Below are 26,170 nucleotides of genomic sequence, written 5' to 3' on the forward strand. Positions count from 1 at the left end.
TTTTTACCTTCACACTCTTGGCTTTAATTTTATATATATATATATATATATACAGCGATGATCCCCTAAATATAGAACACCAATCCAGACTTCTCTTACATATTCTCAATACATACACTGTCTATCTCCCACTTTGAGACCTAGTAAAAATCTAAAAGTTACATGTCTAAATCTGAACTCTCTCATGCCAAGCTTAACCTATCTACAGTCTTTCACACCTCAGGAAGTATCATTTCCTCCTATAGGACAAAACTATGGGATTCATCCTTGTTGTCTCTATTTGACATCCCATATGGTCCTATCCAATAATGACCAACTCTCACCTAAGTTCCTGGAGTAGCTTTCTATTTGGTATCTTGGCCTCTACTTTGCAATGGCATTAATGATCTCTTTAGATAGCCAAAGTTTTTACACAAAACAGCAAACAATAAAATAAAAGACAACTGATATAATGAGAAAATATATGCAAAACAAACAATCATCAGATAAAGCATTATTATTCAAAACAGAAGGAACTCCTACAGCTTAGTAACAATTAAAAAGAGTGATTAAAAACTGGAGAAAAATGCATGAATGAACACTTATCCAAAGAAGGTAAAATATACATCAGGTATATTTAAAGGGGTTCCACATCACTGATCATTTGAAATATGCAAATCAAAAACACAAGAAAGTCATTACTGCATAGTCATAGGAGTGGTTATGATTTTGAAAAGCTAGAAAACGTTACCAAGAATAAGGAGAAGTAGTAGTTATATATTGATAGTGAAAATAAAATTGGTACAGTCAGTATAGAAAATAGCATGGAGTCCCAGTCCCACTCAATTAAAATTGAACTGCTAAGATGCATTGGTCCTATTTGTATACATACACCCAAAAACTGAAATAAGTATCCTGAAGATATATCTTCAGTGCTAAGATCACTAAAATAATCTAACCAAAGGGTGAGACCTGGAAACAAATATAATTCCTATATATGGACAAATAGATTAACAAAATATACTTATCTATAAGACTATACATATTATATTTTTATATATGAAAGAGAGCAGAATATTACTTAGTCCTAAAAGGAAAAAAATCCAACTTGGAACAAAGTGAGTAAACCCAGAGAATACTATCATAAAGGAATGAAGCAGACATAGAAGGGCTACTGCAATGGTAGGAGTTACATCATGATTCAAAAGTAGCTAAACTCTCAGAATCAGAGACTAGAAGAGATGGTTGTCAGGGATTGAGGGGAGGGAGAAGGTGAGAGGATATTATGTTAATGGTATAGTTTCATCACTACAGGATGGATAAATCTTAGAGAGTTAGTATAATACTAAATTGTTAAAAATACTGTAAGAATGAGTTAAAAGTTTGCTAAGATAGTATATACTCTTGTCATACATACAAGTAAGAGGAAATTCTAAAGGTTGGTTGATAAGATCATAGCAGAGACTGACATGATTTTTGATATATACTTATCCCCAGTTTCATCAAGATGTATACATCAAATACAACGTTTTGTTCATCAAATGTACTTTAATTACTTGGCTGTAGCAATACAAATAATGCTCACCAGGATTGTATGTGGGGTGGGGTGAAAGTGGAAGTATGAACATATGTGTGGTAGTATATGCTGTTGGGGATATTGCTGACACCAAAGGAGGACATCAGATGCCTTCCTATCACATTCTACATTATTTCTTGCAGACGAGGTTTGTCATTACACCTGGGGGTTGACATCCAGCAAGCCTCAGCTTTCCTCCTGACTCTAAAACTCAGTGCTGAGGTACAGGTACACACATGGCCACATGACACTAAGGTCCAAGTTCAGCTCTTAATGCTTAGACTGCAACAAGGTTCCCCAAAACATGATTTGTGTAAAAGCTAAATTATAACATTCTCTGCATAAACTTTATCATAGACTTACTTATTTTACTCAAATCACAAGATAAATCTAACTGCTCCTCTTATTATAGAATTTCAAATTCAGCCCCTAGAATTCCCCATCCTCACTCTGACTTACACCAGCCCCCTGAGCATGAGTTTCTTAACTGACTATGATACTGGGTATTTCCTTGGTTTCATTGTTCTCCTAGATAGCCATCCTCCTCCAACCTCTCTCAATATATTTCTGTTCCTCAGAAAATTAGACATAGTGCTACCTGAGGACCCAGCTATACCACTCCTGGGCATACACCCAAAAAATGCTTCAAAATATAACAAGGGCACATGCTCCACCATGTTCATAGCAGCCTTAATCATAATAGCCAGAAGCTGGAAAGAACCCAGATGTCCTTCAACAGAGGAATGGATACAGAAATTGTGGTACATTTACACAATGGAGTACTACTCAGCTATTAAAAACAATGACTTCATGAAATTTCTAGGCAAATGGATGGAACTTGAAGCTATTATCCTGAGTGAGGTGACCCAGTCACAAAAGAACACTCATGGTATGTACGTGCTTATAAGTGGATACTAGCCCAAAAAGCTTGAATACCCAAGAAACAATTCACAGAATATATGAAGCTTAAAGATAAAAAAATGGCAGAAAGTGGATGCCTCAGTCCTTCTTAGACTGGAGAACAAACTGCTTATGGGAGGAAATAAAGGGACAAATAGAGGAGCAGGGGTTGGAGAAAAGATCATCTAGAGACTGCTCACCTGAGGATCTGCTCCCATATGCAGCACTAAACCCAAGCACTATTGCTGATGCCAAGTAGTGCTTACTGGAAGGAACCTGATATAGATGCCTCCTCAGAGGCTCTGCCAGAACCATATTAATACAGAGGAGGGTGCTTGCAGCTAACCATCAGACTGAACACGATAACCCCAGTGAAGGATCTAGAGAAAGAACTGAAGGAGCTGAAAGGGTCTGAAACCGCATGGGTAGAATTATCAACTAACCGAACCCACCACAGCTCCCAGGGACTAAAACACCAACCAATGAGCACACATGGAGAGACCCATGGCTCCAGGTGCATATGTAGCAGAGGATAGCATTGTCTGGCATCAATGGAAGGAGAGGACTTTGGTCCAGTGAAGGCTCAAGGCTTATTTACCCAGTAGGGAAATGCCAAGGTGTTGAGGTGGGAGGTGGTGGTTGGGAGAGGGAGCACCTTCATGGAGGCAATAGGAGGGGAAGGGGAATGGGAGTAGGGAATGGGATAACGCCCAAAATGTAAATACAGAGAATGTCCAATATAAAAAAGAAAAGAATGTAATAAGTAAAAATAAAAGTGTTCCAACAAAAAGTAAAAATAAAAAAGGGGGACATAACTAAACAAAGAATTCTCAACTGAAGAATCTCACAAGATCAAAAGGCACCTAAAGAATTGTTGAAAATCCATAGTCATCAGGGAAATGCAAATCAAAACAACCCTGAGATTCCACCTCACACCAGTCAGAATGGCTAAGATCAAAAATTCAGATGACAGCAGATGCTGGCGATGATGTGGAGAAAGAGGAACACTTCTCCACTGTTGGTGGGATTATAAGCTGGTACAACCAATCTGGAAATACAAAGAATGTCCAATAAAAAACTATATAAAAAAGATATAACATGGACTTACAACTAGACAATGTACAGAAAAAGAGTTACTGTAGCACTCATCCACAAATGGAGTACTTTGTCATATTCCTTCCTCCCAAGGCCTGGCGTATATAAGGAAGATGAGTCAGGAAATTTATAAGCTCTAAGGAAACACTGTCTTCCAGGCATAACAGGAAGATGCATATATGAACTCACAGATACTATAACAGCACACACAAGTCCTATACATGTTAAAATCAGACAAAATCCCAGTTTTGAGGTGGGGAGATATTCATAAAGTTTCACTCTTGCCTAAGAACTATTGACAACTACTAGCTGCTGGAAGAGGAAAATTTTGTTTCTTCAGTGGAGTGGCACTGGGTTTATCAACCACTCCAGGGTAGACCCCACACAGAAGAGTAGCTGGCCAACAATATTGGACTCCACTTTTTAAAAGAACAAAAGAACATGATGTCAGGTGGGTAGGAAGGTAAGGGAGGATTTGTGGTGGGGCTACATTTAATTCTCAAAGAATATATCAAAAAACAGCTTTAAAATCCACCAACATTTTTAAAGCTTATTTAAGAATGTTCACATGGAAAATTTTAAACTAAAAAAAAAATCTATAGATTTAATTTTGCATTTTTATTAACAAAATTAACCAAGCATTATACCTCAAATATCTAAATTGAACAAATGTTCCAAATGTTAAGGTCAGGGAACCTCATGAAAGACCACCTAAATCCAAAACTCTTAATTTTTTTACTTAATAATTTCCATTGTGATATCAAATATGTCTCTACTTCCAAACAAGGAATGTCTAATTTAGAAGTACATCTCTTTGAAATGAACACATACAAGTACATGTCATACAAATATTAAACATAATTTTCCTCAGATTAAAATAGACAGGTTTTATGGTTAACAAGACACTTTTTTCTTCCTTTAATCTGTTCCTTTTTCTCTGTAGATAGGTACAAGGTTGTATCTTTTATTTGGAATAAATGGGATGTGGTTTGTGAATCTAAATTAATACCTATAATTTCAGGATCAAGAAAGAAGAGACTAGCCCTCAGAAAATTAATTTAGTTAAAAATTGGATTTAAAGATCTGCTGAAAAACAGCATTGTTCTGCTTCCTTCTAAATTACCATCCCATCATCAAAACTGTGCATTTAATGATTTCACATAATAGCCAAAATGTAACATAGGAAAAGGTAAGAGGAAAAGATATGAACTATTAGCAGATCTATATTTGTATAAAATTCAACTTTTTATAGGATCAGTCAAATTTTCTGTCTCTGCCTTCTAATATCCACTAAAATCAGCTCACAAAGGCAACATCTAACTGCAGTCTGTATCTCAGTTCATAATAACTTACATTAATTCAATAATAATATTGAAATGTACATGAAGCTGCTGATAACATCAAACATTTTTGCTGTCTTTGGGAAAGTTTTAAGTAAGGAGTAAATTGAAAATTATTTTTATTTCATGTTGACCTTTCTAATTCGGCTTCTCCATTTCTTCTCAATCTGTATTTTAGCAAGTATAAGATGCCTGTTTTAAAATTTATATATGTTATAAAAACAAGATGCCTTTAAAGACTGTATGCAGTTCTTAGGCATAGCTCTATGATAAAGCACTTGTCTAGCCTGCTTGAAGCCTGCTGTCCAGTTCCCAACACAGCAATAAAACAAAAGAAAAATATAAATAAAATGTCTGCCTATGTGATTTATATATATATATATATCTTAGTGAATATATATTAATAAATGTATATAACTATATATGCATATAATTACACACACACACACACACACACACATATACACACACAGAGGCGCGAGAGAGCTTCCTACAACTTTCTAAGTTCTTTTTTCTTTATAGTACACACTTCAACATTTCATGCTTCAGCAAACAGAATATATTGCTGGTTTCATTACTAAAGATCCACAATAAAACCTATTATTTTGTATGCTAACGAAAAATAATGAAAAGGGTAAAAAATGTTTAAAAACATATGTACCAAGGAAAATGGGTCTGTATCGTTCTTTTCATAACTTTAGTTATATGCCATAAAGGTAAATTTGTTGCCAAAAACTCTGCGGTTGGCAAATTCTAGGGTGACACCTTCCTATGACCCTTACCTCCTGGTATTAATACATCTTTGGTTCACTTCAACGTGATAATATATCATTTCTGAAAATAGATTTTTAAATTCCTCTGGTTTCTATCTTGGGTATTCATTCTTGAGTCTCTGGAATGGTCCTTACCATTTTTTTTTCTTTTTAGGAAGCCTGCGAAAAGTTCATGAAAAGGGTACTATGGTCTGAAGGAAGCAAAACTATGAGTTTGAAAGTGCAGCTGGCTAACCTTTGTGAGATAAGAACCACAACAGTCGTTTAGCTGTATCCTCAGGAGGCATGGCCATCTAGCCAGACTATTTCTAAATTCTGAACCCTTAAAAACATTGAGATATTTCCCTTTTTAGCATACTACATTTCAGCATAATTTATTACAGGATAATTGATGGCTAATAAAAATCATAGCCCAAAATACTAATTCTCATATCATTAGCTTAAAGGGAATTAAAAATATCAGATAACTTTTGTTTTCTACGAAAGTCATTTTTTTTTCATTTTATATCAACTATGGTACTGATATTTAAACTGAAGTAAACAAATTACCAAATTAGACATTAGTTTTGTTCAAAAACAACAACAACAACAACCAAAGTTGGGTTAACCAAGCAATACAAAGGTTTTATGAAAATTATGCAACTGAAATTTATGAACTAGTAAATAAGTTGAAACTCAAGATAATGTCTTAATGAATGTAATTGCAACTATTTAACTCTCAGACATTCTTCACTTTGATTTAGGATGATATATGCCTAAGACCTCATAAGAATAAGGTTATGTCCTACTCAAATGAAGAATACAACTTAAAAAGACTAGAATATGAGGCCAGCAGCTGTGCAGTGATCTGGGGAGTTCTGCAAACAGTCCCATATTGTCTACTTTCCTGTTGCCTTATATATGAGTCAGCAAAGCTGACTGATCTATCTTATTTTCACTTTGTATTTCAATAATGCTATGCTGGATTCCAATAATAGGGCCTAACAAACAAACATAAACAGTCAATGTTTATAAAGAGGGTTGTATCCGAAGACATTTCCATGAATTAATTTTCTTAGATGTGTTTATAAGGTTTATTAAAGAGTTTTGGCATTTGGTAGCCAAGTATATATTTTTTTCATTACCTATTATGCACCAAATCTACTTTGAGGCATTTTGGAAATACCACTGAGCAAAACAAAGGACATACAAAGACAACTTTTAGAGAACTTACATTATATATGAAACATCCTATTCTGTGTAGAACTTTTCACAGCTCATCCAATCCAATCTTCTTAAAACTCTTGAATTGGTGTCTGCAATATAATATTGTTTTGTTCTAAAAGTCTCCAGTCATGTGTTTAACCTTCTTCATCAGCTGCCCTTATTGAACCCTAATAAGATAAACTTATTTCCTAGGCTTTGGATTTACATAATTTGCTCATCATATAGTTAAATGATTTTAACAAATGTAATGATCACTTCATGATGATTAGTCCCAAAATATCCATATTTCTAATAAGATAATTCAAGACATTCAACAAATAAATAACAACATAGTTGTTAACTGCCTAAAATAAATTATGAATGTTCCTTTATTTTTTTTGTCAACTGCATCACTAACTTCTCAGCCAGTCAGTCTAAAATAAATTCTCTTTTACCAATCTATCAAGTTCCATCTATGACACCACTCTAAGATCTTTCATAGCCATTATTTATTTTCCATTCCAACTACTAGGTTCTCTTTCCAATCTCACCTTTATGTTATTTCTGGATAAAATTTCATAAAATAGCACTCTAATAACACCAACACCGTCATATGAAATTATGGGCCAGTAAGGGATTGCCATTGCCAGTAAGAACTTAATCTCCTACCTTGGTCTTGAAGATTTTTTTCATAATGTGGCTTTATACTGTTTATTCAACTAAACTCTCACTACTAACCAACATAAAGTATTTATTTGTCAGAGATTATTTGTCCTTCCTTGTATATAATTTAATATCTGGAACATTTCTAATATTGGTCATCATACTTGTAATGTGCTCTTTCTTTTCCTGTGCTACGAAAATCTTAGCTATGCTTAAGTCTCTATGTCTAACAGATTCTTAATCAGTCAAATCCATACTAGTTTTCAACTTACGTTAGTCCTGTCTAGCTCTAGGTCTAGTGATATTTCCATGTACTGATTCTCCTTTGTCCCCATTTCCTTATAGAAAATGAGGCTACCTAACACTGCGATAGTTCTACCATGCACGGTATAACCATGCTTTGTCAGTTTTAAATGTAAAAATTTGTGAGCTGGGCTTGCAACTCAGTCATGCAAGTAGTTTATACCCAGACACCATCATATTCTTGAACACATCAAAAGCATCAGAAATACTGCCCATTTTGATATATATTGGATATTAAAATGTCACAAAGTTAAAATTAATAAAATCAGTTTCTATTAATTATAAAAAACAATATTAATAAGTGAAAACAGATTTCACATTTACATTACTGAGTTCAGTTTTGTTTTCCTAATGTTGAGTATGCAATAGCCAAGAATAAAATTACTTAATAATGCAGAATAATTCTTGCCAAGTCACTAGCAGTCTTATTCACATGTACATTTGCACCACCAGTAAATCGTTAACAGCAAATATGGCAAGAAACATCTTAGAATTATTTTTAAAATTGCTTTGACATTTCAAACCCAGTGGGACAATCTTGGGGAGCCCCAGGGAACTATAAACCATAGCAAATGGTCTATATTATGTCTGAAATTCTCTCTTCATTTAGCATTACATCTGGGCCCTTCACTGGTTTGGTACTGAGCTTAGACTTTTCTTCCCAGCATTGTTAATGGAAACTGTATGTTACTTTTCTTGCTGCAATGACAAACCAGCTGAAGGAACTTGAAAAAGAAAGAACTTTTTTCTCAACAATGGCTCATTGTTACGTAGAGTACAGTCCATCATGGTGAGAAAGAAATGGTGGAGTTCATGATGACGGGAACAATCTCACATTTTTGGTGAACAAAAAACCAAAGAGAGATTTGAGCCAACACTGGGGCAAGGCATAATCCATAAACTCTAGCTCTGTGCCCCTTCAACCTTATGTCTGCTTGGTAAGTCCCATGTGCAAAGGGGTCCACGACTTACCAAAAGAGCACCATCAGCTATGCATCAAGTGCACAAACTCATGAGCCTGAAGAGAACATTTCCTTTCCTGAAGTGTTACAGCTCCATAAGACAGGCACTCTCAGATGGTCTTCATTGAAATAATCTGCGCACCATATTGCTTATGGATAGGACCTTATAAACATTTGGGGGTGAGTTAGGACCTAGAGGCTGATTTGCTACTGGCTTGGTCTGAGATGTTACTGATGCCTTATCTGTATTTGTAAGGACTTCAAGTGCTGTTCCTGTGTGGTAGATTGTGATGTCATGCTCACAAGTCTCAGGAGAGGAACCTGGTCAGAAGTAGATTTAAATGCCTACCATTCTCAATTATGAGAATTGCCAGGGTTCCTGAATCCCCTTGACTTTACCAGGCTTTATGTCTGGTGTCACTGCCCCACATATCATTGACTGAAACTGTTTCCGCTATCATATGTAATCTAATAAATGACTCCCAAATCTGTGCCTTTAGTGGAGATTTATCTCTTCAACAGCAGGCTTGTTTCTGATTATTATAAATAGAATAGATAAACTTTTCTTTCAAATTTGTTATAGCTTATCATTCTCTCCTGATCCTACCTTCTACCTTCCTGCACTCCTCCTGGTGATCCGCTTTCCACCGAATCCCCATCCTCTTTATTCTGTATACATTCAGTTACCTTTGCCATCCCCAACCCTCCCTTAAGATCTATTCTTCAGAGGCTGGAGAGACGGCTCAGCAGTTAAGAGCACCGAGTGTTCCTCCAGAGGTCCTGAGTTCAAATCCCAGCAACCCATGGTGGCTCACAGCCATCTGTAATGAGATCTGATGCCCTCTTCTGGTGTGTCTGAAGACAGCTACAGGGTATTTATATATAATAAATAAATAAATCTTTAGAAACATAAACTTATTTTTCCTCTAGGTGGTTTGAATGAGAGTGGCCACAATAGGCTCGTAATTTAAATGTTCAGTTACCAGGAAATGGCACTATTTTAAAGGATTAGGAGGTATGGCCTGGTTGGAGGAAATATCTCACTGGAGGTAGACTTGAGGTTTCAAAATTCCAAGCCAGTTCCAGTGTCTCTCTCTTTCTCTTCCTGCTCCCTACAGACCTAGACATCAGCTCTTATCTCCTTCTCCAGAACCATGTCTGCCCTCATTCTACCATGCCTCCTGCCATGGTGACAATGGACTAAACCTCTGGAACTGTATGCTAGGACCAATAGAATTCATTCTTTTATGGTTATGGTGTCCCTTTAGAGAAATAGAACACTGACTATGACATCGTCTCTCATGATTTTTCTAGTTTCATGTATACATGTATCAAAATAAAAATCTAGGATCCACATATTAAAAAAAAACATACTGTATTTATCACCCCAAGTCTGAGATACTTCACTTAAGATAATTTTCACTTTCTTCCATTCTCTTGCAAATACTGAGATTTCATTTTTCTTTTCTGATGAATTACATTCCATTGTATATATGTACCACATTTTTCATTATTCATTCATCTACTGGTGATCATTTAGGTAGATTCCACATCTTGGCTATTGTTCAGCAACAAACAGGTATCTCTGGGTTAGAACTTGAAGTCCTTTGGTTATATACCCAGGAATGGCATAGACTGCTCACAGGGTAGCCTTTCCTCCTCTTCTCTTTTTTTTATTTCTCCTTCTCTGTTTATTTGTTTGGAGATGGTATCTCCCATACATCAGACTAGAACTCACCTGAGAAACAGTCTACTAATTAAGTGAACTGCATTCCCAGCACATCATTTGTTTCATGATAACCATTGTGACTGTGATAAAGTAGCCTTTCTAGGACTCACTTTTAAGTACTTTGAAAATGTCATACATGTATAAAGTGTATCTTGATCATATCTAACCACTCTACTCCTTTCCTGCAGCTACCCTTACAGCAGCTCCTAATTCCCTCCCAATTTCATGTCCTCTTTTTTTATTTATTTTAGGGTTCATTTGTAATGTTTTTCTGCCCCCATCCCCCACAAAAGAGCCAGCCAAGCATTGTAAATCTGAAATATAATAAAATAGGGAGTCTAGGTCATACCATGGAACGTGTGTTCCCTATAAGGTGATTCAAATTTAAACACTGTAGACTACACAGAACACACTTGCTTCATTCCATTAAGACATTGCGCCCATCCTTCATGTCTACCACCGCTCTTCTAATTTAGATCCACCATTGTCTTTTACCTGGACTACTTCAAATAGTTATACCTGATCTCTCAGACACCATTTTCCCAAATCTTTCTCTCTTCTCTCTCTATTCAAATTTGTCTTTTAAAAGGCAAAAACAATGGCCTTTCTAAAATTCAAGTCTTGGTACATATCTCAAATTCAGAACAAAAATCCATAGCAGTTTTCCATCACCTAAAAGAGAAATCATGTTCATTCTTACTATAGTGTAAGTAAATAATTTGCTCTCTATTGTACACTAATTACTTCAACTTGACATTGCTCCACTTTCCTAACCACAGAACAAACAATAGAAATGAAAATCATAAGAACTAATATTTTTATGTCATTTACCATACACAAGTAACTATTCTAAACTACATATATTAAATCATTTCATCATTATAAATATATACGATAGGTGTTATTACTACATCTATTTATAGATAAGGAACCTGAAACACAAAGGCAAACTGAGTCTCTGAGGGTTCAAAAGTTGTTTCTAATTCTGTAGTTTTGCATATGCAATTCCCTCTGATTGAAATGTTATTATTTGGGTTGTATTGTTTCCTGTCCTAATGATGTCTACCATCTTTCAAGAACAGGACCAAGTAAGATATTTTCTCTAGTACCACCTTCCCCACATAAAACTAGAGATTTTTTCTTATCTCTGGAGCAAAAAGTTCATATGGAACTTCCCTAAAGAGAACAACTAATACTTAACACATCAGACTAGTGTCTTAGCAGTGCTGAGTCAGCCTTGCTGAGAGCAATACAATGCAGCAAGACTACCTACTCTGGGCTGGATAAATGGTTCATCAGTTAAGAACAAGTACTATTCCTGTAGAAGACACGGGTTTCGTTTCCAGTATCCACACAGGTAGTTTATAACTGTAAATCTGGCTCCAGAGGAAGCGAACACCTCTGGCCTCTGCAGACATATTCATGTGCACATAGCCCTCCACCCACATACACACAATTAAATATATCTTTTTGATAAGGACTACCTGTACTGCCTAGCGTGGTGAGACATTCCATCACTTAAAAGAGCAGAAAAATATTACATTTGCTATGACTATGGGAGAGTCACAGGATGATAAAGGGTGCTCTTACTGCTGTTCTCCCTTTGCAGCTCCCTACAATCATTATCACATCTTCATACCACATAGGCATATGCAGGTGGTCCAAGTAAAAGCTGTAATTTCCACCTGTGGAATACCCCTATTTGGAGCTAAATAAAAGCTTAACCCCACTTCATAAGCCCCAATAAAGTGATGTCTGCTTGGATAATTGGACCTGTGAAAAGCAATAAAAGAAGTTTTAAAACGGTCATGACAAGCTACATTGAAATGAGGAAAAGACTGTAAGTCACTGATTACTATGATTTTTACTGAGAAAGTTATATAGTCTTTCCTAAATTGAGCATTAAGGTATAAAAGCTCCTCATTCTCTAACACATTTAGAGTTTGAACACATGTAATCCAGCATCTTTTACTAAGCAGGGATTTAATGAACATTTTGTGAGAACATCTGTTTGTTATTTATCTTTGTCTCATTTTACACATCAGCAAATCCCTTTTTACCATCAGGACAGAATAAAAATCACCATTTCATTATACAGCACTCATAATTTTAAACTTCAACTGGGACGGGGGGCAGTCGTCAGCACTGTATTCTACCTGCTGTTACAAGGAAGAAGTACAAGGGCAGGGAAGTGCAGGGGCACTAATTCATATATAAATCCCTTTAACACACACTCTGCTAATAGGTACTGTGCTTTGCTGTTGCACCAATTGCTGAAAATTAATTGCTACTGCATCTTTCTAGAATGGTATTCTTATTTTTGCTCTCTTACGTCTATGTCAAAAAATTTAACCAAATGGCTATATCTAAATTAACATTTTTCCTCTGTGCTCTATAGATTTAAGAAACAAGAAAAACAAAATAGCTAGCTAGTGTGCTTATAGATCTTTGTCAGTGTCCTTATGCTATTGTATGAAGCTACAAGGAGATCTTTCTAAGTGTTCCCAGCAGTCACTATAAGAAAGAGGAAATAGCAAAGCCACAAGAAATGGCTTATAGCATGAAAAGCTACAACTACCTGCTTTGCTGCAAAAAGCTTATAATGAGCAAGAAAAGAATGCTGCCAACTTAAGCAGAATGACTACAGCCATTTCTATACAGCATACTCATCATAGCACTGTAGGCCACTTGCAAATGTAGTGTGTTTTACAGTGGATGAGGGCAGTGAGTGAAAACTTAATTACAATAGTAATTTGTTGATTTTTCCATAAATCTAAATGTATTGATTAGTATGTCATGGTGAATAAGTACCAAAGCAGGAAGTAAGAAAAGTACCATTTTTGCTTGCAAGAGCTTACAATCATTTATTAGTTCCCATCTACTGTAAGAAGAAGCTTCTCTGAGGATGGCTGAGGGAGACACAGATCTAGGGATATATCAGAATGCCATTAGGAGTCATTTTATTGCTTTCTTCCTTTTTAGCAGAATAGTGGCATTTGATTTTCCACTTGGAACCTAGCCCATCTGGTCTCTGTTACTTGGCCACCCAAACAATGTTGGGTACAAGCAGCATGCACAGGCACTGCACATATCTGGCCCTGATGGGGTCCCACAATTAAGGGAAGTGGACACAAGCCTACATGCTTAACCCAGAAGTTATCTCTACTGGATAACCACCTGCAAACAAAAAAACAGTTTTGTCCAGGGGAGTCCTACTGGGGAGTTGGGGGTATAAAAGCAACTCTTGAGACCAGGTACCATGGTACAGTATCCTTCCCCTCTCCATCTGCACGCTGAGCAAAGACTGTCCCACAGCAGTCTTCCAACCCTAATCCCATCCAGAGAGAGCTAGTCTTCTAAAAATGCTGTCACTCCTAAGCCCACAGGTAAGAACACCACTTTCACTCCATTAACTGTCCAGAGGACACAGGAACCATGGAGCAGCCTGGGACTAGATCCTTCTGGTTTCTTTCTGTGCCCAGAGCTAAGGCTGTTCTACAGCCTTCTCTGTACCCAAATCCTTCTTGGAGAAAAATGGTCCCAACAAGAGCACCCAGCCCATACAAACCTCTAGGAGCAGTCTGTAACAGAATCCTTCTGCTTTCCATCTGTGCCCTGAGCTGTGCCTGTGACAGAGCTCCCTGTACAAAGAACCCGCTGGGAGAAAGCTGGTCTCCCAGGAGTGTTGACACATCTGAGAGAACAGGTGAGACCACCACTTCTATCCAAATATCTGACCCAAGAGGAACCTACCCAGAGCACTCAAAACACAAGAACTAAGTAGCAGTCTGGGACAGGATCCTTCCAGTTTCTGTCTGTACCCTGTGCTGACCCTGTGCCACAGTTCTCTGTACCCAGACCCTAATGGGAGAACCTGGTCCCCCAGTAGGGCTGACATACAAGGGTACAGAAGGGAGTAGTCACTGTCAGAATCAGCAAGACCAGCTAAGACCAGAGATAAGCAGATGGCAAGAGGCACATCCAAGAACCTAAGCAACAGAAACCAAGGCCACATGGCATCATCAGAACTCAGTTCCCCCACCACAGCAAGTCCTGGATACCACAACACACTGGAAAAGCAAATTTATGATTTAAAATCACAACTCATATTGATGTTAGAGGAGTTTAAGAAGGTCATAAATAACTCTGTTAAAGAAACACAGGACAATGCAGATAAACAGGTAGAAGCCCTTAAAGAGGAAACACAAAAATCAACCAAATAGGTACAGGAATTAAACAAAACCATCCAGAATCTAAAAAATGGAAATAGAAGCAATAAAGAAATAACAAGGAGAGACAACCCTGGAGATAGAAAACCTAGGAAAGAGATCACGAGTCACTGATGCAAGAACTCCCAATGGAATACAACAAATGGAAGAGAGAATCACAGGGGCAGAAGATACCATAGAAATCATAGAAAACAGTCAAAGAAAATGCAAAAAGCTCCTAACCCAAGACATAAAGGAAATTCAGGACACAATGAGAAGATCAAAACTTAGGATAATAGGTATAGAAGAGAGCAAAAATTCCCAAATTAAAGGGCCAGTTAATATTTTCATCAAAATTATACAAGAAAGCTTCCCTAACCTAACCTAAGAGATGCCCATCAACATAAAAGCCTACAGAACTCCAAATAGATTGGACCAGAAAAGAAATTCCTCCTGACATATAGTAGTCAAAACACCAAATGCACAAAAAGAAAAAAGAATATTAAAAATAGTAAGGGAAAAGGATCAAGTAACATATAAAGGCAAACTCATAAGAATCACACCAGACTTCTAAACGAAGACTATGAAAGCTAGAAGATCCTGAGCAGATGTCATACAGATGCTAAGAGAACACAAATGCCAGCTGAGACTACTATGTAGAGCAAAACTCTCAATTACCATAGAAAGAGAAACCAAGATATTCCATGAGAAAACCAAATTTATAAAAGGTAATGAAGGGAAAACAAAACCACAAGGAAGAAAACTACACCCTAGAAAAAGCAAGAAAGTAATCTTTCAACTAAGCCAAGAGAAGACAGCCACACAAACATAATTTTACCTATAACAATAATAATAACAGGAAACAACAATCATTGGTCCCTAATATCTCTCAACATCAATGGACTCAATTCCCCAATAAAAAGACATAGACTAACAGACTGGATATGTAAAGAGGACTCAATATTGTGCTGCATACAGGGAAAAAATGTAAGTGACAAAGACAGACACTACTTCAGAGTAAAAGATCTGAAAACAATTTTCCTAGCATATAATCCAAAGAAACAAGTTGGAGTACCCATTCTAATATCAAATAAAATCAACTTTCAACCAAAAGTTATTTAAAAAGATAAAGAAGGATACTGCATACTCATCAAAGGAAAAATCCACCAAGTTGAAATCTGAGTATCTATGCTACAAATGCAAGGGCACCCAGATTCATAAAAGACACCTTACTAAAGCTCAAAGCACACATTGCACCTCACACAATAATAGTGGGAAACTTCAATACCCCAAGTGTTGAATCCCATCAATACACAAACCATGAAAACAGACACTAAAGAGAGCCACAGTCAAACTAACTGAGGTTTATGAACCAAATGGATTTAACAAATGTCTATAGAACATTGCATCATAAAACAAAAGAATATACCGTCTTCTCAGTACCTCATGGTACTTTCTCAAAAATTGACCATATAATCAGCCACAAAACAGGCCTCAATCGGTATAAGAAGATTGAAATATTCCCATGGATCCTATCAGATCACCATGGTCTAAGGCTGGTCTTTAATAACAATAAAGACAACAAAAAAGCCTATATACAAATGGAAGCTGAACAGTGTTCTACTCAATAATAAATTGGTCAAGGAAGAAATAAAGAAAAAAAATTGAAGACTTTTTAGAATTTAATGAAAATGAAGGTACAGCATACCCAAACTCATGAGACACAATGAAAGTAGTGCTAAGAGGAAAATTCATAGCTCTGAGTGCCTCCAAAAAGAAACTGAAGAGAGCATACACTAGCACCTTGACAACACACCCGAAAGCTCTAGAACAAAAAGAAGCAAATATACCCCAGAGGAGTAGTCAGCAGGAAATAATCAAACTCAGGGCTGAAATCAACCAAATAGAAACAAAATGAAATACACAAAGAATCAACAAACTCAGGAGCTGTTTCTTTGAAAAAAAAATCAACAAGATTGATAAACCCTTAGCCAGACTAACCAGAGGGCACAGAGACAGTATCCAAATTAACAAAATCAGAAATTAAAAGAGATAAATAAAAACAGAAAATGAGAAATTCAAAAAATTATCAGATCCTACTACAAAAGCCTATACTCAGCAAAAATGGAAAAATCTAGATGAAATGGACAACTTTCTAGACAGATACCAGGTACCAAAGTTAAATCAGGGTGAAATAAAACATCTAAACAGACCCACAACCCCAAAAGAAATAGAAGCAGTCATTAAAATCTCCCAACCAAAAAAAGTCCAGGACGAGATGGGTTTAGTGCAGAATCTATCAGACCTTCATAGAAGACCTAATACCAATACTCTCCAAATACTCCACAAAATAGAAACAGAATGAACACTACCCAACTCATTATTTGAAGCTACAATTATGCTCATACCTAAACCACACAAAGACCCAACAAAGAAAAAAAAAACTTCAGACAAATTTTCCTTTTGAATATCAATGCAAAAATACTCAATACAATTCTCCCAAACAGAATCCAAGAATACATCAAAAAGATCATTCACCATGATCAAGTAGGCTTCATGCAGGAATGGTTCAATATATGGAAATCCATCAATTTAATCCACTATATAAACAAACTTAAAGAAAAAAAAAACACATGATAATTTCATTAGATGCTGAAAAAGCATTTGACAAAATCCAACACCCCTTCATCTTAAAAGTCTTGGAAAGATCAGGAATTCAAGGCCCATATCTGAACACAGTAAAAGCAATATACAGCAAATCAATAGCCAACATCAAAGTAAATGGAGAGAAACTTGAAGCAATTCCACTAAAATCTGGGACTAGACAAGGATACCAACTTTCTGCTACCTATTCATTATAATAGTTGAAGTCCTAGGCAGAGAAATCAAACAACAAAAGGAGGCCAAAGGGATACAAATTGTAAAGGAAGAAGTCAAAATATCACTATTTGCAGATTATATGATAAAGTAATTAAGTGACCACAAAAAATGTCACTGGAGAACTCCTACAGTTGATAAACAACATCAGCAAAGTGGCTGGATATAAAATTAATTCAAACAAATGGGTAGCTTTCCTCTACTCAAAAGAGAAATGACACACTTCCCAACAGTCACAGACAATATAAAATACCTTGGTGTGACTCTAACCAAGCAAGTGAAAGATCTATAGGACAAGAACTTCATGTTTCTGAAGAAAAAAATATTAAGGAAGATCACAGACGATGGAATGGTCTCCCATGCTCATGGTTTGGCAGGTTTAATATAGTAAAAGTGGCCATCTTGCCAAAAGCAATCTACAGATTCAATCAAAATTCCAACTCAATTTTTCATAGAGTTGGAAAGAGCAATTTGTAAGTTCACTTGGAATAACAAAAAACCCAGGATAATGAAAACTATTCTCAACAATAAAAAAAAAAAAAAACTTTTGGGGAAATCACCATCCCTGACCTTAAGCTATATTACAGAGCAATAGTGATAAAACACTGTATGATATTGGTACAGAGACAAGAATGTAGATCAATGAAATAGAATTGAAGACCCAATAATGATCCCACACACCTATGGTCACTTGATCTTTGACAAAGGAGCTAAAACCATTCAGTGGAAAAAAGATAGCATTTTCAACAAATCGTGCTTGTTCAACTGAGGTTCAGCATGTAGAAGATTGCAAATCTATACATTCTAATTGCCCTTTACAAAGCTCAAGTTCAAGTGGATCAAAGACCTCCACATAAAACCAGGTACACTGAATCTAATAGAACAGAAAGTGGGGAAGAGCCTCAAACACATAGGTATAGGGGAAAACTTCCTAAACAAAACACCAATGGTTTATGCTCTAAGATCAAAACTCGACCTAGTGAAATTGGAAAGCAAAGGATACTGTCATTAGGACCAAAAGGCAACTACCAGACTGGAAAAAGATCTTTACCAATCCTACATCTGATTGAGAGCTAGTATCCTCTTATGATATATCTTATGATATATCTTATGATATATCAAATAAGGGTTAAATTTTTTTTACAAATAATAGGGGAAAGCATGTGACCATGCATTTCAATAGCTTTATCTTTGTATAGGGAAAGAAAATACAAAAGGATAAAGAGCAGAAAAATGCATTGTGAGGCTTTCCCTAGAATCAAATTCTTTCCCTACATAATTACAGCACTTAGTTGATGATCTCTCTTTTCTCTCCATTTTGATCTCATTCTTGCTCTATTATGCAAATGTTTTATGAAAAGGTTAAATGTCAGTCATATTTTGTAACTTATTTCTTTAATTAAATATTTCAGATCAATTTCTATCAAAGGTTTTTGTTCCTGATTAGGATAGTAATGATACATGGGGAGTTATTTTCAGAATGCTTCTTGATGTAAAGATCCCTAGGTGGAGCAGTCTCTGGGTGGCCTTTTCTTCTGTCTCTACTCCACTCTTTGTCCCTGTGTTTCCTCCCATGAGTATTTTGTTACCCCTTCTAAGAAGGACTGAAGCATCCACACTTTCATCTTCCTTCATTTTGAGCTTCATATGGTTTGTGAATTGTATCTTGGGAATTCTGATCTTTTTGGTTAATATCCACTTATCAGTGAGTATATAACATATGTGTTCTTTTGTACTGGGTTACATCACTCAGGATATTTTATAGCTCCATCCATTTGACTATGAGTTTTATGAAGTCATTATATTTAATAGCTGAGTAGTACTTCATTTTATTAATGCACCACATTATCTGTATTCATTCCTCTGTAGAAGGAAATCTGGGTTCTTTCTAGTTTCTGGCTATTATGAATAAGGCTGCTATGAACATGGTGAAACATGTGTCCTTATTGTATGTTGGAGCATCTCTGTGGTATATGCCCAGAAGTGGAATAACTGGGCCTTCAGGAACTACTATGTCCAATTTTCTAAGGAACAGCCAGACTGATTTCCAGAGTGGTTGTACTAGCTTACAACCCCACCAACAATGGAGGAGTGTTCCTCTTTCTCCACATCCTTGATAACATGTGCTTTCACCTGAGTTTTTTATCTTAGCCATTCTGACTGTTATGAGATGGAATCTTGGGAGCATTTCTTTAAGTGCTTCTCAGCCATTCTAAATTCCTCAATTGAGAATTCTTTGTTTAGCTCTGTACCCCATTTTTAATAGGGTTATTTGTTTCTCTGGAATCTAACTTCTTAACTTCTTTGTATATATTGGTGAATATTATAAATTGCAAAGACTGGAAATAACCACAGAAGTTGTTCTTGGCAACCTTCTATTTTTCTTTAGCAGTAGTTTTGTTCTTTTTCATTTTATAGGGCAAAACAAGTCCACTGCATATTGCCAAAATATAAAATTTTCAGTGGTAATTAGGGAGCCATTTTTATTTCTTTAAATGACTCTCAACAAATATGGCATAGTACTCATCAATGTTCATATGAGAATATTTCAAAAGTGGTTTTCAAACTATATCTTTTCAACTTTTAAATTTTCCCAATGCGGCATGCCCCCTCTACACAATTCCAGTATTAGTCTCATAATGCTTGTAAGCTATTATGAATCTTGAAGTGAGCTTTTAAAGCAGTGGTTCACAACCTGTGCATCTTGATAGCCCTTTCACAAGGGTCACCTGAGACCATCACCATCGAAAAACACAGATATTTACATTATGATTCATAACAGTAGCAAAATTACAGCTATGAAGTAGCAATGAAAATAATTTCATGGAGGGAGGTACCACAATGTGAGCGACTGCAATAAATGGTTACAGCATTAGGAAGGTTGAGAACCAGTGTTTTAAAGTGAAAGGGAACAAGATACCTCTGGGTTTCCAGCTGAATAAGCCCAAAGTACTAACTAAATGCTATTCATTTTGGGGGGATTCATTGCCTCTTCTCTATTCTCTAATAAATGTATTATATGCTATAACCTGTACTTTTCTTTAAAATGCTGTTTTACTTTTTTTATTCTTCTCTCATACATCTCCACAGCAGCCTCCCCTCCCTTTCATTCTCCCAGTCCTTCCCCACCCCTCGTCTCCCCCAGATCCACTGTTCCTCCGTTTCCCTTCAGAAGACAGCCTCCCATGGATATCACCATAACATGGCATTTCAAGTTACAATAAAACTGGCACATCCCCTCATATTAAGGCTGAATTAGGCAACCCAATAAGAGGGAAAGAAAGGGTCTCATGAGCAAGCAAGAGAGTCACAGACAAGAAACACATGGCCTTGTGATTTGGGTACCCTCTGAAGCATAGGGTATGAAGGAATTAGAAATTTTTTTAAACAACTGAATACTTGTTTTTAAAGTGTGATGGGGAAATGGCAAAAATCAATAATCCAGACTCACAAGATTATTAGAATGTATAGTCAAAGTTCTCTGTGTGCTATGAGATCATGTAGAGGTAGAACTTGACAACACAAAAGCAAATTCAGAATCTACTTTCAAATAAGGGAACAAGACACAGTAATAAGATGTCCAAGACACTCCAATGATCTCTCTCTACAAACACACCAAGTGCCTAACTAGCATTCCAGAACTCAGGAAAGTAGGTAAGAGATCATTATGGGCAAATGCACTGAAAAAGGCAAAGAAGTTCTAGGCCCTGTTCTTCCCTTCCTGATAAGCAATGGGGAACAAAGGCACCTCCTATCTGAGGGACAGCAATGAATGAAATCCAAGTGTTAATGTTAAAACACCACCTATCACGGTGAAATTCAGTGCTGTACAAAGCTTATTTTCCCAGGCCAATATTTGTGTGAACACTGCTGCTCCAGCTGCACTAGGTCAAGAAGCAATGGGATCAATCCACTACATCTCCTTTAACTTCCTGCTGTAGAGCTGAGGACAATACTTGATCCACTTTAAAGGCAGAGCATAAAACCCCATACAGAGCTGTCTCGGAGACATATCTAATGTCTGCTGTGATGAGACAGAGTATCCTGTAATAGATGACACTATACATAAGCCAGAACTCACAGACTGGGCTCCAGCACCAAAAGAGCTATTCACCTGTGGCGGGGATAAAGCACAGTTTCGAGTATATTATTTGCTACTATAAAGTAAGCCTTGGAAATGAACAGCCTCCTCCTAAGACTAAGAAAACAGTTTTGCTGTAAGACTTAGGTCAACCAAGCTTAGCACTAGCCTCTGAGGCCAAGGTACTATCTCTACAATTAATCCTCCAACCTCAGACAGCAGAGCTATTGTCATCTCAGTGATCATAGACAGGGGTTTGGAAGAGAAGGACTCTACACCAAGCAGAGACCTTAATCCAATGGGACAGACTCATATTTTGGTGTACCACTGAGACTGGGAATACTCGTAGCTATTAGACTATGGTGTGACTCACAGTAAGATCAGTCCAGGTGGCCTTTACAAACACTGCCTCCACTTGAGGTTCATAGTATGCACTAGGCTTCATTTGCTAGGCTAGGACTTTGCTCCTAAAATAGGCACTGGGCTGCTGAAATGTAACAGTTGGCAGATCCTAAATAACCCCATTTCCATTTCAAAATAGTTTGCTATAATCAAACTACAAAGCATACTTCTAATGGACATTTTTATAATGGACCAATTTGTAACAAGCATGAAATCCAGTGCACACTACTAGAGTAACTCACATATACAGGGAAGCAGAGTAAGAAGGGGAAACAGAAAGAAAACTATAGCAAAGCTAGTAAACATGTTTCATACTGAATGTAGTAAGAGCTTACTTATCAACAATTACCTCAAATACAAATGGATTAAATACTCCAATTAAAAGACATGGGCTGACTGGATAGATAAAAATTAAAACCAACTTGCAAGAAACATAGACTACCTTGAAGAATTGAAAGTGAATGGTTGGTGGAATGGTACATGCAAATGGGAACTGAAAGAGAGCAAGAGTGACAGCCATACTAAGACAAAATAGAATTTATATCAGAAGCAATAAAAAGAGACTAGAATATTCATTATATAATTTTAAATGGCTTAATATATCAACGAGAAATAAATGTCTAAATATACATACATATAAGCATATATAGCAAATATTAATGGCATAAAGAAACTGGTAGGATTGAACATAATAATAGATGGGGACTATCACATTTTAGCAATGAACATTCAGACAGAAATATCAACAAAGTAACATCAGAGTTTAATTACACCTTATCCAACACTGAAGAACACATTTTTTAACACAGGGAATAGTATCCAGAAGAGATCAGATGGTAGGACCCAAAACAGTTCTCAGCAATTTCTTAAACACTGAGGCATGTGTTAGTTTCTACATAAACCCCCTTGTACAGTGTGTGTGTGTGTGTGTGTGTGTGTGTGTGTGTTAGAAAGAAAGACTTAGGGAAAGGGGGTGCAAGGTAGGAATCACTGATTATAATAAATATATTTCTAACTAAAATGTAACAAATCTAGAACAATGGGAAAACAGAAAGCTTACAAATACATGTAAGTTAGACAACTTAAGCTTACAAATGCATGTAAGTTAGACAACGTACTAAGGGAATGGCCAACCAATAAACAGCCCAACTTGAGACCCATCCCATGGGCAAGGAGAAGACTTGATATTATTAATGGTACTCTATTATGCTTGCAAACAGGAGCTTAGCATAACTGTCCTCTGAGAGGCTCTACCCAGCAGCTGACTCAGATGGATGCAGACACCCCTGCCAAACTCAGAGACTCCTATGGAAACATAGATCCTGTTCTTCAAAAAGAAAGACATTCAAAAGAAATAGCTATTCAAACTAGTAAAAATAACGGTTTATAGAAAACATTACAACTCACATCAGAGATTATTACTATCAGCTGTATGTCCACAAATTTAATAATCTAAATAAATGAAATTTTTTCTAGATTTACAGACCTTAGGAAGACTGAATGATGAAGAAACCCAAATAGACTAGTCCCATATCATGTGACTGAGTTAGTGATGGGAATCACAATCAAAAGAAAGCCTAAGAGCAACCATGTTCACAGCAGACTTCTGACAAATATTAAAGATATGATACCCAATCTCCTTAATTTATTTCAAAACTAACAAAGAAATGAGGGATTCTTTCAAACACAGTTTAGAAACCAAAATCCCAATATCAAAAACAAAATTCAGCATAGATGTCAGCTCCCCAAAAAGGTAAACCTTTCAGCTAGACAACTAAGGCCAAGGCCACAGAGTTATGATTTAATTCACGGTGCAGATCTAAAACAGGCAAATTTATTGAAACACAGTGGGATAGGGGTTGCTTAACATTCATATAGCAAGGATATATGGAAGGCTGGAAGGTAATGGCTAAAGGGCATCAAGGTTTATGTACTTTGGTGATATTGAAAATGTTCAAAAACTAGAGTTTGGGGATCAGTGAAATGGCTCAGTAAGGTAAAGTAGTCTAGTGGAATGACAAAACTCCTCAAAGTTGTCCTCTGTCTTCCATGCATGCACCATGGCATGCTCACACATGTGTGTGCACATACAACACATAACACATACATGCAAAATAATTGTGATGGTTAGACAACTATTAACACACTAAAGTTCTGATTGAATTATACATTTACGATGGGTGAATTCTGTGGTATGTAAAAAATAACTCAACAAAGCTTTTTAAACAACAACAAAAATCAGTAACAAGATTCTTTTTCAACCTTTGATGGAAGTCTTAGTGGCTTTTTTTCCTGTTGCTGTAAAGGCAACTTAAGAGGAAAGTGGCTTATGCTAGATCACGGTTCCAGAATACTGTCCATCATTGCAGGGAAGTCAAAGCAATAGGAACTTCCACTGTCAAAAGGTAACAGGCATGCTACTACTTATTCTGTTGCCTCACTTAGAGTGTTGAGGATCCCATTTGGGGAAGGATGACACCCACAGTAGGTAGGTCTTTCCAATTCAAAACAGTAAATCAAGATAATGCCCCAGAGACATGCCTAGAGGCCCAACTTCCATGTGATTCTAGAGTCAATCAAGTTGACAATGAACAGTAACCATCCCAAGCATCACAAGGGGCTGCCATATAGAAGCAGACCTGTCTGCCTGGTGTGGTCCTAAGGGATATGCTGAAACAAGGATATACCACAGTACACAACAGACCAACCAGTTCATATAGTATTTTGTGTGGCTTTGTTATTATGCCTAAAAAAGGGGAAAGATTTTGATTCATTTATTTAAGTTCAGTAACTGGAGCCATTCAAATATCAAATTTTTTCATCTTAGCGTGGGGAGAACACAATTACTTGTAGTTTTTAGACATAGGCATAATTGACCAGCTAAGGATGGAGTAGATGGGTACATGTAACAGATGAATGCACATATACTGTAGAGGGGAATACATGACTTGATAAAATTTAGGGTTTCTTAAAGCCCTATAATTTAATTAAAATTCATATTACAAAGTCCATCAAAACTTGTGTCTATACTTTGTCCCATGTAGTAATTTCAACATTAGCCAGGATTAAAGGAATACTTGCATATGTTGATATATATCACAATAATGATTTCTTATAAAATTTAAAAAAAAAAAGATTTTGTGGTTCAGGCCATCTCTAATCTACACAAGTTGTCTCTGGATCAGTCATTTCATAAAGACTGATTGTGTATTAAATTGTGTGCAGCTTTATAGGTAACATGAATTTCAACAAGAAAAGCATCCTACCCTGTACCTTAAACTTAAGCAGTATGGATCTCTTTATACTAACTTCTGGCCTTTCCGGGCATATGAAGTATGCAGGCTGTTGATTTTTATAAGTTGCTTCTAAAGCTCTTGAATGAACCATTTGGCTGAATATCTAAAATATTTTGGCATAAAGCCATAAAGCCATAAGAAATTGGCATTTGGTCCTCCTGTAATACTTTTATTCTGTTGAGAACCTTAACTTGAGAACATAAAGAGAAATCATTTGGCAACTATAAACTAGACTTAAAAACTCATGGGGAAGCCGTCTCTTTTAAAAGTCCTTTATTGAGAAGATAAAGTCCAGACACTATGAGAAATCATCTTATGCATTTATCATGTTTTATAATACCAATAGATAGTCTAATATTCTGGTTGGAAGCCTACCAATAGCACCTAGGAGATTAGAAATGACAAACTAGACCCAGCTATTCCACTTCTGGGCATATACCCCAGAGACACTTTAATACACAACAAAGATATATGCACCACAATGTTCATAGCAGCTCTATTTATAATAGCCAGAAGCTGGAAAGAACCCAGATATCCTTCAGAAGATGAAAGGATACAAAAATTGTGGTACATTTACACAATGGAATACTACTCAGCCACCAGAAACAATGACTTAACCAAATTCTTAAGAAAATGGCTGCATCTAGAGAATATCATCCTGAGTGAGATAACCCAGTCACAAAAGAACAGACATAATATGCAGTCACTGATAGTGGGATGCTAACCCCAGAGGCTTGCACTCCCCCAGAAACAACTCACAGACTGTATGAAGTCCAAGAAATAAAGAAAACAAAACAAAAA

The 26,170-nt window shown here is 36.5% G+C and overlaps 1 protein-coding gene across 3 annotated transcripts in view; it reads right to left on the reverse strand.

Moving 5' to 3' along the window:
• ENOX2 (ecto-NOX disulfide-thiol exchanger 2) overlaps positions 1–26,170 on the reverse strand; it is a 282,303-nt gene that overhangs the window by 229,501 nt on the left and 26,632 nt on the right. The window lies entirely within an intron of this gene.

Source organism: Micromys minutus, assembly GCF_963924665.1.
Source record: "Micromys minutus genome assembly, chromosome: X".
Lineage (NCBI taxonomy): Eukaryota > Metazoa > Chordata > Mammalia > Rodentia > Muridae > Micromys > Micromys minutus.